The sequence below is a fragment of the Salvelinus alpinus genome, chromosome 26 (genome assembly GCF_045679555.1).
Source record: "Salvelinus alpinus chromosome 26, SLU_Salpinus.1, whole genome shotgun sequence".
NCBI classification, from domain to species: Eukaryota; Metazoa; Chordata; class Actinopteri; order Salmoniformes; family Salmonidae; genus Salvelinus; species Salvelinus alpinus.
The window spans coordinates 777,470-796,092 of NC_092111.1; the positions used below are offsets into that span (position 1 = coordinate 777,470).

General features: G+C 41.0%; 1 protein-coding gene and 1 long non-coding RNA gene across 3 annotated transcripts in view; one reads left to right on the plus strand and one right to left on the minus strand.

Moving 5' to 3' along the window:
• Positions 1 to 18,623, minus strand: part of LOC139554406 (mitoguardin 1-like) — a 196,732-nt gene that overhangs the window by 43,443 nt on the left and 134,666 nt on the right. The gene's annotated exons all lie outside the window — the stretch shown is intronic.
• LOC139554388 (uncharacterized) lies at positions 2,510 to 6,461 on the plus strand. Its single transcript, XR_011670831.1, has 2 exons — positions 2,510 to 3,260; positions 3,546 to 6,461. It is a non-coding gene; the product is annotated as an uncharacterized lncRNA (long non-coding RNA).

An 18,623-nucleotide genomic window follows, 5' to 3' on the forward strand; every position in this document is an offset into this window, starting at 1 on the left:
AAGAAGCAATAAAACGGGCCTTCTTTAGACTAGTTGAGTATCTGGAGCATCAGCATTTGTGGGTTCGATTACAGGTTCAAAATGGCCAGAAACAAAGAACTTTCTTCTGAAACTCGGCAGTCTATTCTTGTTCTGAGAAATGAAGGCTATTCCATGCGAGAAATTGCCAAGAAACTGAAGATCTCGTACAACGCTGTGTACTACTCCCTTCACAGAACAGCGCAAACTGTCTCTAACCAGAATAGAAAGAGGAGTGGGAGGCCCTGGTGCACAACTGAGCAAGAGGACAAGTACATTAGAATCCATAGGCCTAATGGACACATGCTCAAACTCGCACACATTTGATAGAATAAAAAATAAAAAAAGGGGTAGGTGCTACATCCATTTTTGGACACACATTGTTTTAACCATGTTATGAGGCTATACAGTGTTTGTTTACATTTACAATGTTTACAAACGCTGGAGGAAAACAAGTTCACACACACACTACCGTTCAAAAGTTTGGGGTCACTTAGAAATGTTCTTGTATTTGAAAGAAAAGCACATTTTTTTGTCCATTAAAATAACATCAAATTGATCAGAAATACAGTGTAGACATTGTTAATGTTGTAAATGACTATTGTATTTGGAAATGGCTGATTTGGAATGGAATATCTACGTAGGCGTACAGAGGTCCATTATCAGCATCCATCAGCGCAAACTGGCTCTAACCAGAATAGAAAGTGTGGGAGGCCCCGGTGCACAACTGAGCAAGAGCTCAAGTATATTGAAGTGTCTAGTTTGAGAAACAGACGCCTCACAAGTCCTCAACTGGCAGCTTCATTAAATAGTACCCGCAAAACACCAGTCTCAACGTTACCAGCGAAGAGGCGACTCCGGGATGCTGGCCTTCTAGGCAGAGTTGCTAAGAAAAATCCATATCTCAGACTGGCCAGTAAAAATAAAAGATTAATATGGGCAAAAGAACACAGACACTGAACAGGGGAAGATTGGAAAAATGTGTTATGGACAGCCTAATCTAAGTTTGAGGTGTTCGGATCCCAAAGAAGAACATCCGTGAGACGCAGAAAAAATGAAAAGATGCTGGAGGAGTGCTTGACGCCATCTGTCAAGCATGGTGGAGGCAATGTGATGGTCTGGGGGTGCTTTGGTGGTGGTAAAGTGGTAGATTTGTACAGGGTAAAAGGGATCTTGAAGAAGGAAGGCTATCGCTCAATTTTGCAACGCTATGCCATACCCTCCTACAACAGGACAATGAGCCAAAGCACAGCTCCAAACTATGCAAGAACTATTTAGAGAAGAAGCAGTCAGCTGGTATTCTGTCTATAATGGTGTGGCCAGCACAGTCACCGGATCTCAACCCTATTGAGCTATGGGAGCAGCTTGACCGTATGGTACCTAAGAACGGCCCATCAAGCCAATCCAACTTGTGGGAGGTGCTTCAGGAAGCACGGGGTAAAATCTCTTCAGATTACCTCAACAAATTGACAACTAGAATGCCAAAGGTGTGCAAGGCTGTAATTGCTGCAAATGGAGGATTCTTTGACGAAAGCAATTATTTCAGTTAAAAATCATTATTTATAACCTTGTCAACATCTTGACTATATTTCCTGTTAATTTTGCAACTAATTTCATGTATGTTTTCATAGAAAACAAGGACATTTCTAAGTGACCCCAAACTTTTGAACGGTAGTGTGTGTGTATACAGTTGAAGTCGGAAGTTTACATACACTTAGGTTGGAGTCATTAAAACTCGTTTTTCTACCACTCCACAAATTTCTTGTTAACAAACTATAATTTTGGCAAGTCGGTTAGGACATCTACTTTGTGCATGACACAAGTCAATTTTTCAACAATTGTTTACAGACAGATTATTTCACTTATAATTCACTGTATCACAATTCCAGTGGGTCAGAAGTTTACATACACTAAGTTGACTGTGCCTTTAAACAGCTTGGAAAATTCCAGAAAATGATGTCATGGCTTTAGAAGCTTCTGATAGGCTTCTAATCTACACACAATACCCCATAATGAAAAAGCAAAAACAGGTTTTTAGACATTTTAGCAAATGTATATTTAAAAAAAAAACTATAATATCACATTTACATAAGTATTCAGACCCTGTACTCCTCCATGCTTCACGGTGGAAACCACACATGTGGAGATCATCCGTTCACCTACTCTGCGTCTTACAAAGACACTGCGGTTGGAACCAAAAATCTCGAATTTGGACTCATCAGACCAAAGCACAGATTTCCACTGGTCTAATGTCCATTGCTTGTGTTTCTTGGCCCAAACAAGTCTCTTCTTCTTATTGATGTCCTTTAGTAGTGGATTCTTTGCAGCACTTCGACCATGAAGGCCTGATTCAGACAGTCTCCTCTGAACAGTTGATGTTGAGATGTCTGTTACTTGAACTCTGTGAAGCATTTATTTGGGCTGCAATTTATGAGGCTGGTAACTGTGGCGGTCCTCATGAGAGCTAGTTTCATAGCGCTTGATGGTTTTTGCGGCTGCACTTGAAGAAACTTTCAAAGTTCTTGAAATTTTCCGCATTGACTGAACTTCATGTCTGAAAGTAATGATGGACTGTCGTTTCTCATTGCTTATTTGAGGTGTTCTTGCCATAATATGGACTTGGTCTTTTACCAAATAGTGCTGTCTTCTGTATACCACCCCTACCTTGTCACAACACATTAATTGCACAAATTAACTTTTAACAAGGCACACCTGTTAATTGAAATGCATTCCAGGTGACAACCTCATGAAGCTGGTTGAGAGAATGCCAATGGTGTGCGAAGCTGTCATCAAGGCAAAGGATGGCTACTTTGAAGAGTCTCAAATATAAAATATATTTTTTGGTTAGCTGATTCCATATTGGTTATTTCATAGTTTTGATATCTTCACTATTATTCTACAATGTAGAAAATGTTAAAAATAAAGAAAAACCCTTGAATGAGTAGGTGTGTCCAAACTCTTGACTTGTACTGTATTTACATACATTTTTTTATTAAAAAAGACAAAAGCATCCACTGAAAGTGACTTTTAGTCCAAGATCTGTGTCAGGGAAAAGGCTATATGCATCACAACATTGTGTCTCTTTGGGTCTCTGACAGATTAATCTGATAGCGCCGCCGCGCTACGTCATGACCACCACCACACTGGAGCGCACAGAGGGTCTCTCTGTCCTCAACCAGGCCATGGCTGCCATCAAAGAGAAGATTGAGTAGAAGCGAGGAGTGTTTAACATCCAGATGGAGGTCAGTACAATAACCTTATTGTCACAATTTACAATTTACATAAAATCATATGTTTGCTGTATTTTAATACACTAGGAAGAGGGGGACAATGGAAAGTCCAAGGTGGGGTGGTAGAAGTTTCATGTAAAACTGAAAATTGTAACTCCTGCCATATGTAATACATGCTTTGGAAGTCTTACTCGCCAGAGATCTCACATTAACAGTATTAAAAACAGCAACAATGTTCAGGACATTGCGCTTTCAATGTCCATGTGTTAATGTCTTATATGTTTTCCTCCCCTCCAGGCGAAGGTTGTGACCGACATAGATGAGACAGAGCTGGCCCGCCAGCTGGAGCAACTGGAGAGAGAGAACGCTGAGGTGGACGGAGATGACGAGGATGGAGAGATGGAGGCCAAGGCAGAGGACTAAACTAGATGAAGAACTGAGGGATTGGATACGACGACGAGACCAATTATACATATGCAGTCCAGAGCATGTATTCATAAAGCATCTCAGAGTAGGAGTGCTGGTCTAGGATCAGCCCACCCCCCCATATGTAATCTTATGCATAATGATCTAAAAGGCTAAACTTATCCTAGATCAGAACTCTTATTTTGAGATATTTCATGAATACAGGCCTTGTCTGATGAGATGACGAACTTCATATCAAATCAAGCATTCTAGAACGTCTCTCCAACTGAACCCTTTGGATCAGTAGCAGGGACCCTCTCAGGGAGACTGATAGAGAGATGGCTACAGGCACTGACTGTCATACTGCCAAACAGGGCTGGGAAAGGCCTCTGTGATTATACCAATGGACACAATAACAACTGAATATGATCACTGAACCCTAGCTGTTTGAATTGCATAAGAACGGGTGGGTTGGGGTAGGATTAGCCTTTTTGTGCTGTAGCCAACTCCTCTCTGTGTGGAAGAGTTGGCTACAGCACATATAATACAAAATGGGACAAGGCTTGGGTTGGTGGGGTGGTAGCCTGGTCCCGTGCTGAATGTTCTTTAACCAACTCTTTGTGACAAGTGCAGTATAGGACCAGGCTAGAGTGAGTAGGGGTTTAGATAGATTCTGAGAATATAATAAGACAAGTGTTTTATATATAGCAAGGACATATTTTAGGAATGAGTACTTTTGAAAGTGGTTTTGACTATCTCCCCAACTCCATGAAAGGACAATAGCGTTCTTGTTGTTTTCCTGCTCAATATGGTTCAAGTGAAATGTCGGGCGGAAGAGAAAGAGTATAATGCTCACCTAACCAACTCACACAGATCTTTATAACTTAGGGTGCATTCTGGATATATTTCTATTTTGTCAGGACTACATTCTTAACATTACATTAAACAAATAGAAAAGTAAATATGTGTTATCAGGTTAGAAGTGATTGAAAGTGAAACATGCACTTAAATTAAATGTGGGATGCAGTTATAGCAGAAGCTGTTGGAGAAAGGTCCATGTGGGTACTCTAGCCTTTATCAAAGATTTTAAATAAGATGTTTAATTGTTGTCACGTGCACAGGATATGTACAGTGAAATGTGGTGCTTTATAGGGTCTGCCATGGCAGTACAGCACACCTGGAGCAAATTAAGGTTAAGTGCCTTGCTCAAGGGCAAATCAACCTTGTCGGCTGGGTTACTAGTCCATCACTAACAGCTAGGTGACCTTCTTCCACCCATTCACAAAATAAGCAAATTAATCATATTCGGCAGGACAAGCACGAGATAGTGAGATCCTATTGGGGCGTTTTTGAATATATTTGCGTTTTTCCGTTATGGAACGCTTACTCTGAAATGCGCATCTAAACAACGCACTTTTACCAAAGTTTCTAAAAAGGTAAAGTCTACATAACTTAATCTACTCTGTTCGTAACATATTCTAGTTTTGGGAACAGAAAACTGTATTGAGATTACATTTTTAATCGATGAGTAAATTACCACTGCCGGTCCCTGAGCTTCGTGTAGAAACTGAATCTGGCTCATTATTCTATTTTTGCTAATATCTCTGGTTGTAGTTTGTCTGCACTACAAATCCCAGAATTCCGTGTTAGCAGTCGGTAACTAGTAACAGCCCTGAAGGCTTACAAGTCAATCATCTAGTGTCGCAAAATATATATACAAAAAGTTGTAAATGTTTAGCTAGTTGACTGAAACATAACATAAATTACAGTAACAACGACTCTGCAAAATTGCTAGCTCTGTAGGGCGACAAACTATGTGTAATATTTGTGTTGTGGAGAAATGACCAGGCAGGAGACGGGAGTACAGTTAATTTTCGTTTAGTCAAAACCTCTCGTGCTCTACAGTTCCCGGGCACACTAGTGCGCATGTGCATTTCCTATTAGGTGTAGTAACGTAACACTGTCGTAATACATCACTGCTTAGTAACAGCATAGTAACTCATATAAACAGATATAGATCCCAGATACTACTACTACTACTACTATGGAGATGACTCGACCTTCAATCAAGGTAAATATCGTGCTAGCTACGTAGTTAGCTTGCATAGCGGTTTGATTTTTGCTTGCTTAACGTTAGTTTGGGACACAACATCACGAGTCTGTAGCAGGGTTTATGTTAGGAAAATGCGGCCAAATCTTACCAAATTCTGATGTGCACTTTGAACATGTTAGAATAACTGTCGACATTTACTTTTCCTCAGCCAACAAAATGAGTAAGTTAATGAACAGCAAAATCACTATCCTATGTGAATCTACTATAGTAGAAAAGTTTAGGCTACCTATTATATTGGTCAGCTTGTCGAGAAAGATCGTCTATTCCATTTGTGGGAAGATAGATCCCAAATTCAACCAGTAGGCCAGAAGGCCTAGGCTACATAAAACAAAGACGTTAAAAAGCAATGAGTCTGATGCAACAGATCAGAACATTTAGCTTAGATAAACTATTATTTCTTAAGATTATAAGCGCAGTAATGCACACAGGGCAGTAAGTAGGCTACGCAGGAATGTTCGTTCCATAATGCAATTGGCGGGAAAACACCATTGTCGAGAGGGCACTGCACAGTCAAGCGGTTTCATGTGACAGATGAAAATATCCGTTAGAAATGTAGAAAGAGGAGATCTAATAGGCTAATCTGAAGCAAGGTAAAACATGCCTCGTAAAATGTATTAAAACGTTCTGGTTTTAAACAGTTAAGTATGTTTTCAAAATACATGATACATGTTCAAAATAAATGTTTTTAAAAATGAGCCTCCAGCTCGTTGCAAAGTGATGTTTGACGCGTTGATGAAGCCTGCCTGGGAAAAATGTTTTTGAACGTCATCCAACTGGGGCCTGTAGAGCACTGACTTTACGACCTGAAGATCACTGACGTCATGAAATGACCTCATATTTTTCTGAGTTCCCAGTTGTCTTGAAAGCACAGCAAGATGCTGCAGCAGTAGCTCTTGCAGAGTCTGACATATTTTCCACTCAATGGCTCTGTATGTGTGTGATAAAAAAAAGATACATAAGGAATATAGTGTACACATGCACCAATTTAATTCCACAAAATTATGCAAATTAAGCATGATCAGTCAAATGTATGTACGTAGACTGGTGAATCCATCAATGAATAGGCTGATCGGATGAATGCCTGTTATTACTGGCTAAAGGAAGCCCTCTGTGTAGGTACAGACTCCCAATGTGTCCTAAACCTAGATTTTGGCATGTGAAAACACATTTCGTTCTGTAGCTAACCAATAATGAATGACACAAATGACATTTCCTAATCTTTTGTGTAGGTGACCCGGATTATATTCATTTTGACCATGTTGTTAGTCAGGGTGCAGTTTGGAACCACCATATCAGGTAAGCTGATCAAATTGTGTCAAAGAAAGTAGCTAGTTTTAAACGGACACTCCAAAATAAAAGTTTGTCAGATGTCCTCAGCCCTCAAAATAAGGGGAGGGGATAAATCCATGTTTTACCAGGCATGGTGTGTGCTTAGTATTTATTTGGACAGTGAGGCCAAAATGTTTAATTTTGCTCTATAGTATACTCCGGCATTTTGGATTCGGGATCATATGAAGAGACAGTAAATAATGTCACCTTTAAAAAAAAAAAAAAATGTCATACATATGTTTACCCTTTAGAAATGAAAGCACTTTATGTATTTGGTCCCCTAGGGATGTGCTCCGATACAATACAGCAATGAAAGGTTTATTTGAAACACTTTGGTTTGATTAGAGAACGAATTGATGCGATACGTTGCACAACATTTGTTGCATAAACACATACATTTTCCATGAGCTGGGCCGTTCTGTGGGCAAAAACAGCTCGTTGAAGAGAGGTCAAAGGAGAATGGCAAGAATCGTGCAAGCTAACAGGCGGGCCACAAACCGGCAAATAATGGCAAAGTATAACAGTGGTGTGCAGACAACATCCCGGAACACACAATTCGTCTGTCCTTGTCACAGATGGGGTATTGTAGCAGACTACCACACCGGGTTCTACTCCTATCTACTAAAAACCAGAAGAAGCTGCTCCAGTGGGCACACAATCACCAACACTGGACAATTGAGGAGTGGAAAAACATTGACTGGTTTGACGAATCCCGGTTCCTGAACTCTTTGACTTGAATGCAAATCGCTACGTCTGGAGAAAACGAGACACAGCTCATCACCTGTCTAACATCATCCCTACCGTGAAGCATAGTGGTGGCATCATCCTGCTATGGGGATTAGGGTTTCACATTTTGGGGAATATTCAGAGGTGAAAACTTTCTGTGGGAATATATGGGAATTAATGCAAATATATGTAAATTAATATTAATACTATTTAATGTTTTTTGCATTGGATATATTTACCAAATCATATGAAGACAAACATTAATCTTTTACCTTATCATAAGTAGACATAATTGCAAATTATTAAATCCTTCCAATAGAAAAAAAACAATTTAGTTAGTTGAACTTTAATTAAATGAGTTGACTCTTCGCATGGGATGATTTCACTGAACAACAAAATAAAGGGAATATTGAATAATCCCAATGATCCATCGCATCTCCCAAAAACGTTTTCAACATACGTAAAAGGATAGTCTAGAAACTAAATCTTTGATTGTCTTCCTCTCAGCCTTCCATGTCTTCTCCCTGGACCTCCTTAATGTCCACCTCTTGAACATCAGACTCATCTTGAGGCCTCATCTTCACTGTCACTTTCCAACCTTGTTGAGGATGGCTCGTTGTCAGGCTCAAAAAGCCGCAAATTTGCCCGGATGGCCACCAATTTTTCAACCCTTGTATTGGCCAGCCTGTTGCGTGCTTTGGTGTGTGTGTTCCCAAACAAGGACCAGTTGCGCTCTGAGGTGGCTGATGTTGGTGGGATTTGGAGGATGATGGAGGCAACAGGGGAAAGAACCTCAGATCCACAAAGTCCCTTCCACCAGGTGGCTGATGAGATATGTTGGCACGACTGCCATATTGCATCTCCATCCCAAATCCCCTGCTTGGAAGTGTACTTCGCCAGACTGCCTAGAACCTTGCCCTCATCCAGGCCAAGGTGGCGAGACACGGCAGTGATGACACCATAGGCCTTGTTGATCTCTGCACCAGACAGGATACTCTTGCCAGCATACTTGGGGTTCAACATGTACACTGCGGCGTGTATGGGATTCAGGCAGAAGTCTTCACGCTTTTTAATGTATTTCAGAACTGCAGTTTCCTCTGCTTGGAGCAACAGTTAAGTGGGCAGGGCAGTATGGATTTATTATCTTACATCTGCAAGCAGAGTCTGAACATCAGACAGGATGGCACTGTCTCCCCCAATACGTGCAATGGCTACTGCAATAGGTTTCAGGAGTTTCAGGCTGCTTACCACTCTCTCCCAAAATACATCATCCAGGAGGATCCTCTTGATGGGGCTGTCCATATCGGCAGACTGATATGGCCATTTCTTGGATAGACTCCTTCCCCTCCAGGAGACTGGCAAACATGATGACAACACCACCCCAACGGGTGTTGCTGGGCAGCTTCAATGTGGTGCTCTTATTCTTCTCACTTTGCTTGGCGAGGTAGATTGCTGCTATAACTTGATGACCCTTCACATACCTAACCATTTCCTTGGCTCTCTTGTAGAGTGTATCCATTGTTTTCAGTGCCATGATGTCCTTGAGGAGCAGATTCAATGCATGAGCAGCACAGCCAATGGGTGTGATGTGAGGGTAGGACTTCTCCATTTTAGACCAAGCAGCCTTCATGTTCGCAGCATTGTCTGTCAGCAGTGCAAATACCTTCTGTGCTCCAAGGTCATTGATGACTGCCTTCAGCTCATCTGCAATGTCTGTTGTCCCTTGTGTCTGTTCTTGTAGAAAACTGGTTGAGAGGAGGAGATTATGTCACTAATTATTCCTTGCCCACGAACATTCAACCACCCATCAAAGATGATTGCAATACAGTCTGCTTTCTCTATGATTTGCTTGACCTTCACTTGAACTCTGTTGAACTCTGTATCCAGCAAATGAGTAAAGCATGTCTGGCTGGAGGGGTGTATGCTGGGCAAAGAACATTCAGAAATCTCTTTCAATACACATTGCCAGTGAGCATCAGAGGTGAACCAGTTGCATACACAGCTCAGCTACGTTCCTCCATTGAGTCAAAAAAACTTCTGCTTCCAGGAGGACCATGAGCTGTTACTATTGATAAGGTGTCTGTCTGATACATCATTTAAATGGCGAATCGAAGTAGAGGGACTTTTGTCAGAGGTTGCTTGTTTTGAGCGCTGGGGTAACTTTATGCACTTTATGCATGATTCTGCATCTTTGTTACATTCTTTGTTACATTCAAATCAAGCAGGCAGTCCTTTCGAACTTCTGGCTGTAAGTTCTTCACATATGATTTGGCACAGTATTTGCAAATGTACACAGCTTTTCCTTCTACATTAGCTCCAGTGAAATGTCTTCACACATTAGTGTGAAGGAAAAGCAGCCAACAAGTGCTCAGCATATGTGGGAACTCCTTCAAGGCTGTTGGAAAAGCATTCCAGGTGAAGCTGGTTGAGAGAATGCCAAGAGTGTGCAAAGCTGTAATCAAGTCAAAGTGTGGCTATTTGAAGAATCTCAAATATATAATATATATTGATTTGTTTAACACTCTTTTGGTTACTACATGATTCCATATGTGTTATTTCATAGTTTTGATGTCTTCACTATTATTGTACAATGTAAAAAATGAGTAGGTGTTCTAAAACTTTTGACCGGTAGTGTAAGTCAATAACTGTCAAATGTGTGTGTGTGTGTGTGTGTGTGTGTGTGTGTGAGAGAGAGTGTATGGGTGGGTATGTGTCTGTGCATATGAAGGGGAGAGGGAGGGAGGATGAATATGTGTAGGAGGGCAGGAGAGAATGGGTGTGCGGGGGCATGGAGTATATGTTGTGTGTGAATGAAAGAGAATGGATGTGTAGAGGGGTGTGGGTGTGTTTGAGAAAAGGGGACAGGGGAGGTGGAGGTTGGGATATATTTGGCCTGGCTGGGTAAGGGAAGGAGGGTAGGTGGTGATAAGCTTGGCTTGGGGGTTTAAGGATGGGAGGGGGGATAAGCTTGACTTGGGTAGGGTTAAATGGGGGAGAGCAGGGAGGGGGTGGTGCAGAGAGATGGTTTTGGTTTGGGATGGGGTTTTTTCTTCATTTTATTATGACTTGTAAATCCATTGTAAAATTAATAAGAGATCTGGACAGATAGGAAAGGAAGTCAAAGTTTTATTATTCCTCGTTTGTCATTTTAACTGCAATTTAATGGTGGATATTGGTGATAATGGAGAAGGACTATATCCAGGGGATTGGAATGGGGTGATTGGGAGGGCATCAGACACTTCTCTGAGGTGTGCTTGGGTCTTCCACTCATCCCATTTCAGTCTCTTGGAGGACCCACTCACCCCAAGTAGACCCTCACCTGCCAATATACTTACATTTACCTTGTAAGGTAATACAAACCAACCACAGTACTTATGTGGTAGTCCTTCTTAAAATGTACAGTATGCACAATGTACGTACAGTGCATTCGGAAAGTATTCAGAACCCTTGACTTTTTCAACATTTTGTTACGTTACAGCCTTGTTCTAAAATTGATTAAATGTTTTTTCCCCCTCGTTAATCTACACACAATACCCCATAATGACAAAGCAAAAACAGGTATCGCAGTCTAAAACTATAAACTTTGTGAGAAAACCCCAAAATTGTTCCTCAGCTAGAAATGTTACGCCCTCTCATGTCGCAATCTTTACCATATCACTGATTTCATGGAGCTCTCCTGCTCATCATTTACTTCACAAAATCCCGCAAACGTGAAAGGGCCAGAAATAAACATTGCGAGATTGTACATATGTGTGAGTCAGAGATTTGAAAGCAGACGCTTTCATCCAAAACGATGTACAGTAATCCGTACATACATTTTACGTTTGGTTGGCCCAGGGAAATTAGAGTTTTTCGAGCTTTTCGAAGCAATTTTTGTATATCTTTCTTTGTAGTACTGTATGTATTCAATCATTTCGAATTGATCACTTCCCACTGGGTACATACATCAATTCAATGTTTATTCAACGTTGGTTCAACGTAATTTAATTGGAATTACATTGATATTGTGTCACAGTGAATTTTATAATCTGCAGTCAATTTAATTATGTTTTCATGTGCCATGATTCTGACATTTTACATATGATCCTCATAGGATTAGGCTACATAATTACAGTGGTGCAGTAAATGTAATCTCAATTCAATACGATGTGCATATACTGTACATATAGCCAATATAGCTATTAAACCCATGTTCAGTGACTGTAATCTGTGACGCAAGTGGCCTAATATGTTTGTGACGTTCCATGGAACCCACGGTATTGTTTAAAACTCGATTCTGATTGGCTTGCAGGTCATTCTACAGTGTAAATTATAAATGAAAACGTGCTTTTATAGCAGTGTTACAGATTCACAATACCGAGCGTGTCTCAACCCGTACCGCGCTTTTATCTACCTAAAGGTATCTTCACGCACGACTGGATAGGCCTTTTGGATACGCTTGTCCAAGGTAAGGATATGCGTCAAGCTATAGCCTACTTTTAATGTTTTAGTCCCGAACTTAAATTACTCCAGTCAAGTGATTCATCGTAAAAGTTTGTTGTTTTGACTGAGCAGTCCAATGGCCAATAACATACATAGATTATGCATTAGGCAATGCACAAGTCAGTGTTTAGGTCAGAATATAAAGTTGATACTTCCGTCAACTCTAGTTACTCAATTCAAGTGATTAATCGTAAAATTGAGTTGTTTTGACTGTCAAAACAAATAACTTTGATGGAATATTCAATATTATAATGGCAATTATGAATCACAAATTCACAACATTACTTGCATTTCAATGATTCATCCAGGCCCAAGACAAGCTGTGTAACAATCATTCCATTGCTGACCCATAGGATGGTAATCACGTACATGATTGGCTTAATCTAGAATCATGGATACCTTTCATGTGAGTACACACACCATTTTTTTTTTTTTACATATCTCAGAAGGAAGATACCTCAATATCTGGAAGCACTGTCTCATGTACAATTGTTAATGCTATCTCTGAAATGTCTAACAAAATGTTGACTTGATCGTTTCATCAAGACCCTCTCATCACAAGTTGGAACTAGTGGTCAACATTGGGACAATGCAGCCATAAATAACATGGACCAATATTTTAATGGAGGTAAGCACTACACTTCTGATGGGTTTAAAGATTGTATTACATTATCTAAAAGTGAGAAAGTAAACCCCAGCTGTTATTCTTTTCACAGGGAAGGACAATCCCCATTATGCCATGAATGTTTCATTGCTGAACAACAATAGATATGTTTCCTCTAATTTGGCTCCCGTTCCTCCAACAGTGAGCAAGACCTGCCAGCAGAGCTCACTGGAGCAGGGAGACATCCCGTCATCCTTTTGGCGCCTGACAAAGTACACTTTTTTTCTTCTAAATAACACTATAGTAACATCTTCTGCACAAAGTTACATTCCTAATAAGATTGGTGTTAAGTGAGAAAGAATCCTAAAGATGGTCCAATGGGCATGGTCTGAAGCCTCTCGTCATCTCAGTATGTTGAACCACCTGATTTCTTGCAGGCTTGAGATTCAGATCCTGCTGAACGATGTTAAGCAGTCGATTAACCACATGCAGGGGACGCTGAACACCATGCAGGGGCAGTGTATTGAGTTGCAGACTGCCTTGTCTAAGGTAGTGTCAGATGAGTCTCAGATACAGAAGAATAAGTCTATGATGGTATGGTGATAATGATTGAGATGGTGATTATAATAGTGATGACTAGCGGTACCCCACCCTACGGGCAGTAAATCATTGGATCTGATTAATTCAATTCAATGCAATTCAATCTTTGAGGACTGCAACCATAGAAATACAATTTATTTACACTAATAATAAGCTATTGTCAACTTCCCGTCTATGCTTATCTTGCTCATTGCTCACTGTCAATGGCTCACTGTTACCCTATGTGTGCAACTATTATTGATTTCTCACAGAAAAATAATTTGGTTTCAAATGTACCTGGGGCCATGTAAATAATTGTTAGGCTACTCATTTTGAATCCACCGGTGGCAACTTGTGTGACCATAAAAGTCTGTGTGCGATTGGGCACAGTAAAATTATTTGGTTACTGACCTGCCCTACATTATAGAAGGCCATTCAAGTCGGAACTAGGACATTCTGACATTTCTGACTCGCTAACTCGTTATGGAATGATTATTTCTCCCACTTGTGAAGTATCAGAATCAACCAGTAGGAAGATCTACACTGATAACTTACATTCATTTTAACTCTGAGGTTCCAAGTTTCCGATTGCATGTTAATGCGTCAATAATTGCCATGGTAATTTTGAATGTCCAGTCAGTGAGCATTATGGGTAATTATCCTACATACTTACATCAAATACTTTATGATAGCATCATCTCCTGTAGTAACAGTGCCATTCCAAACACAATAAATGTGAAAATTAACAAAGATACAAAATATTGCTAAAGTGAAGAAAATCAGCTCAAAAATGTAGGAGGAAATGCCCCTGCAGCAGGGAGGCTTACGGTATTATAATATATTGTAGATAACATTAATAGAATTTGTGTATTTACAGTATCGTGTACATACAAATGAAAGTATATGCTAGGGATTGATCTACACTGAGTGAACAAAACATTAAGAACACCTTCCTATTGAGTTGCCCTCCCCCTTGGTGGTGGACCATTGTTGATACTCAGGGAAAACAGTTGAGTGGGAAAAACCCAACAGCATGGCAGTTCTTGACACAAACCGGTGTGCCTGGCACCTACTACCATACTCTGTTCAAAGGGACTTAAATCTTTGGTCTTGCCCATTCACCCTCTGAATGACACACATACACAATCCATGTCTCAATTGTCTAAAAATCAATCTTTAACCTGCCTCCTCCCCTTCATCTACACTGAGAAGAAGATTTAACAATTAACATCAATAAGGGATTATAGCTTTCACCTGATTAGTCTATGTCACGGAAAGAGAAGGTGTTCTTAATGTTTAATACACTCAGTGTATGTGTCAATGATGTTATAGATTCCAAGTGGTTGATTTTTTAGGGAATGACTATATTCTCTATATTATACCTGCAGATCATCACAGCAGCCGAAGTTGCTGTGCAGAGGGAGGAGATCCCCCGAGCATCAGGCCTCATCCCGTCACAGAGGGAGGGGATCCTCCAAACAGCCAGTGTCCCTGTACAGAGGGAGGGGATTCTCTCAGCAGCTAGCATCACTGCACAGAGGGAGGAGATCCTCCAAACAGCCAGTGTCCCTGCACAGAGGGAGGGGATCCTCCGAGCATCAGGCCTCATCCCGTCACAGAGGGAAGGGATTCTTCCAGCATCTTCTATCACTGCGCAGAAGAAGAAGATCCTCAGAGCATCAGGCCTCATCCCTTCACAAAAGGAGTTGATCCCCAGTGTCACTGCGCAGAGGAAGGGAATCGTCCCAATGGCCAGTGTCCCTGCGCACAGGGAGGGGATTGTCCCAAAGGCAAGTGTCTCTGCTGAGAGGGAGGGGATCCTCCAAACAGCCAGTGTCCCTGCACAGAGGGAGGGGATCCTCCAAACAGCCAGTGTCCCTGTACAGAGGGAGGGGATTCTCTCAGCACCTAGCATCACTGCGCAGAGGGAGGAGATCTTCCGAGCATCAGGCCTCATCCCGTCACAGAGGGAAGGGATTTTTCCAGCATCTTCTATCACTGCGCAGAAGAAGAAGATCCTCAGAGCATCAGGCCTCATCCCTGCACAAAAGGAGTTGATCCTCCTGATGGCCAGTGTCACTGCGCAGAGGAAGGGGATTGTCCCAAAGGCTAGTGTCTCTGCTGAGAGGGAGGGGATCCTCCAAACAGCCAGTGTCCCTGCACAGAGGGAGGGGGTTCTCCCAACAGCTAGCATCACTGCGCAGAGGGAGGAGATCCACCGAGCATCAGGCCTCTTCCCTGCACAGAGGGAGGGGATCCTCCAAACAGCCAGTGTCCCTGCACAGAGGGAGGGGATCCTCCTGAAGGCCAGCGTCCCTGCGCACAGGGAGTGGATTGTCCCAAAGGCTAGTGTCCCTGCAGAGAGGGAGGAGATCTTCCTCACAACCAGTGTCCCTGTGAAGAATGGACACAATCATCCACAACCACCTCCCATCATCCCCATGGTGGCACCACTGTGGAAATGGGATGGTGGAGCGTGTACTCCACCTGTGGATTTCTATTCCAAGAGAAGAGGTCACTTAAACTTACCTAATTAGTAAAGAATTTACCATTGTGATAGTGTGAGAATTAGTTGTTATAATTTAAATGTATGGCTCATGTGAGTGTATATCTGTAATACTTTCATGCATTTTCTACATAAAACAGGTTTAGCTCCATTTTACTTTGACATTTTAGTCATTTAGCAGACGCTCTTATCCAGAGCGACTTACAGTAGTGAGTGTATACATTTTCATATTCCAGTGAATCTCCCCAGGATTTCGCATGAATGTTTTTGATATTTGCGGATAAATATTTTGCAGCAACAATTATGACATTTTGCATTGCAATATGCAATTGTTTTGTCCAATTAGTTGCAAAAATGCGCTGACAAGGGAAAAAACTGTGTTGACGTGTGGCTTGATTGAACCATATTATGCAGTAAATGTGCGGTGATTGGTTGAAATTGCGAGCCCTCTTTTTGTACTGTGGTAATGGGTCAGTTCTATGCAATAATATTGTGATGATGTGACTATTTTATGCAGAAATAGTATGGTGATTGGTCAAATTTGTAAGCCCTCTCATAATATGCGCTGAATTGTTGATTTTGCAACCAAAACAATGCGATCGCAGAGTCCTGGAGTAACCTCCCAGTAATCCCTGTGACTGCGTGTAGGTTAAGATTGGGTTGTAACAGAGTATCAGAGCCAGACGTTTCTACCTGTCAGCTAGTAATTCTTCTGTATGGTGACATGAGCAGAGTGGCCTGACATCTCCCACTTATTACAGATGTCCGACTTAGATATGTTGAGCATCCTGCAATGACGTCCATCACCATCTTAACACTATATTCTATGTAGAGACAATTGAGTGGATTAAAAAAATATATATTGTGGCCTGCTTCACATTGCTAATATCTTCTTCCTCAGATTGTCTGGGATCCAACTCTGCACAGATGGGTTAACAAAACTGAGCCCAAGGCTGAGGTACACACTTAAATTCAATGAAATTAAAAACAGTGAACAACCATTGTATTTCAACTGTGATAATATTACTAACAATTTGGAAAATGTGTTGATGTGTTTTACAGAACAAGTGTGTACCACCACCTCCACCGATGGGGACATATGGATATCAGGGGAACACTGGCAGTGTCCCCAAAGGAGCGAATCCTTACTCTATGAAAGCAGGTGAATATTGCTTTAGAATACATGTGGTTTAACCAAGACTGTGTCAGCCGATCATAGATGTCCCTGGTGGTCTCCTGCTAACAGCTTTCCCACTACCAGCAGGTCTATGGGGCAGCAGATACCCTACAATACATTACAATGATGAGACCAACTCAAAGCCTCCAAGCCATGGGCCTGGACTGCTTCCTAGACAGTTCTCTGGCTTGCTCCCTCCTTCACACATTGACCTCATGGCACCAATGGTTGTGCCACCTGACACTCTACCCTACTGAGGTATGACTCTGGAAAATCCTTCCAAATTGTATCCATTCATCATTAACTGAGATTTTTCTTTTACATAGCAAGTGGCTGAAATAGCAAGGATGTTAACTATTTCTTATTTTTGTCCAACAGGCCATTTGCCCAGAGTGGATTTGCCATACATAGATTTTTTCAGCATTAAAAATCTTCAGCATAAAAAAGTATTAAAAGATGATCTTTTAATTAAATCTCTCCTTTGTGTCCTCATGTTCACATTAATTTGATGTGTTCTATCATCCTTTCCAATGCTTATTGCTTCTGCATTGCTTTACAGACAAGTGTATATTATACACATATATTTTATTTTAGACATTACAAAAACATATTTTTGTGCATTTTGGATTTCCTACATTTACTTACTGTACAGACAAGTATATTTTATACATATATATTTTTTTGAACTACATTTTTTTTATATATTCCATAGACAGAAATAAATATATTTAGATGCATTTTGAATTCCTAAATGTCAATATTTTATTTTCTGCGTTTATGCCCATTTATGTACCTCCTGTGTATGTTACCCTTCCAATGAGCTTATCATATAAACTACAACGCAAAAAGTATGGTTTACTTCACTTTTAATCATGTTAGCACAGGTAACAGCCGTTTACAGTCTTTCTTTAGTTTTTCATTCTTACTCTTCCCAATTCAATTAAACTATATTTCTTTATTTCCCATGTAGTGGCTGGAATACAACTGTATTAAGCCCCTTACAACACCCCCCTGCAAAAACGAAATGTTGTCCCAGTTGCAGCCTAGTATCTGTCTTGTTTTGCACACTTTGTACAAAATAATAAAATGCAGTACTACAGGATATTTCTTAACGTAGCTCTTTATTAGCTAGCTATAACTGGCATGTTCACGTATCGCCAACCAGCATCAAACTGACCATGACCTAACCATTTGGGTGGTCTTTACCAATCATAGCACAGTATAATATGGCGGTAAAATGCATCCAATTATAATTCAGTATGTTTACACATATGGATATTACAGTATCCAAACTGATATGCCATTTTTAGTTCTTTTTTTTAAACAGCGGGACACCACCCTCACCTTCGACCAGTTGGTGGACCTGTCCATTCGGCTGGATAACCTGCTGGCTACCCAAAGACGTGCAGACCTCTGCGACTATCTGTGGCCGCAGAGGTCACACTGCCGGTCAG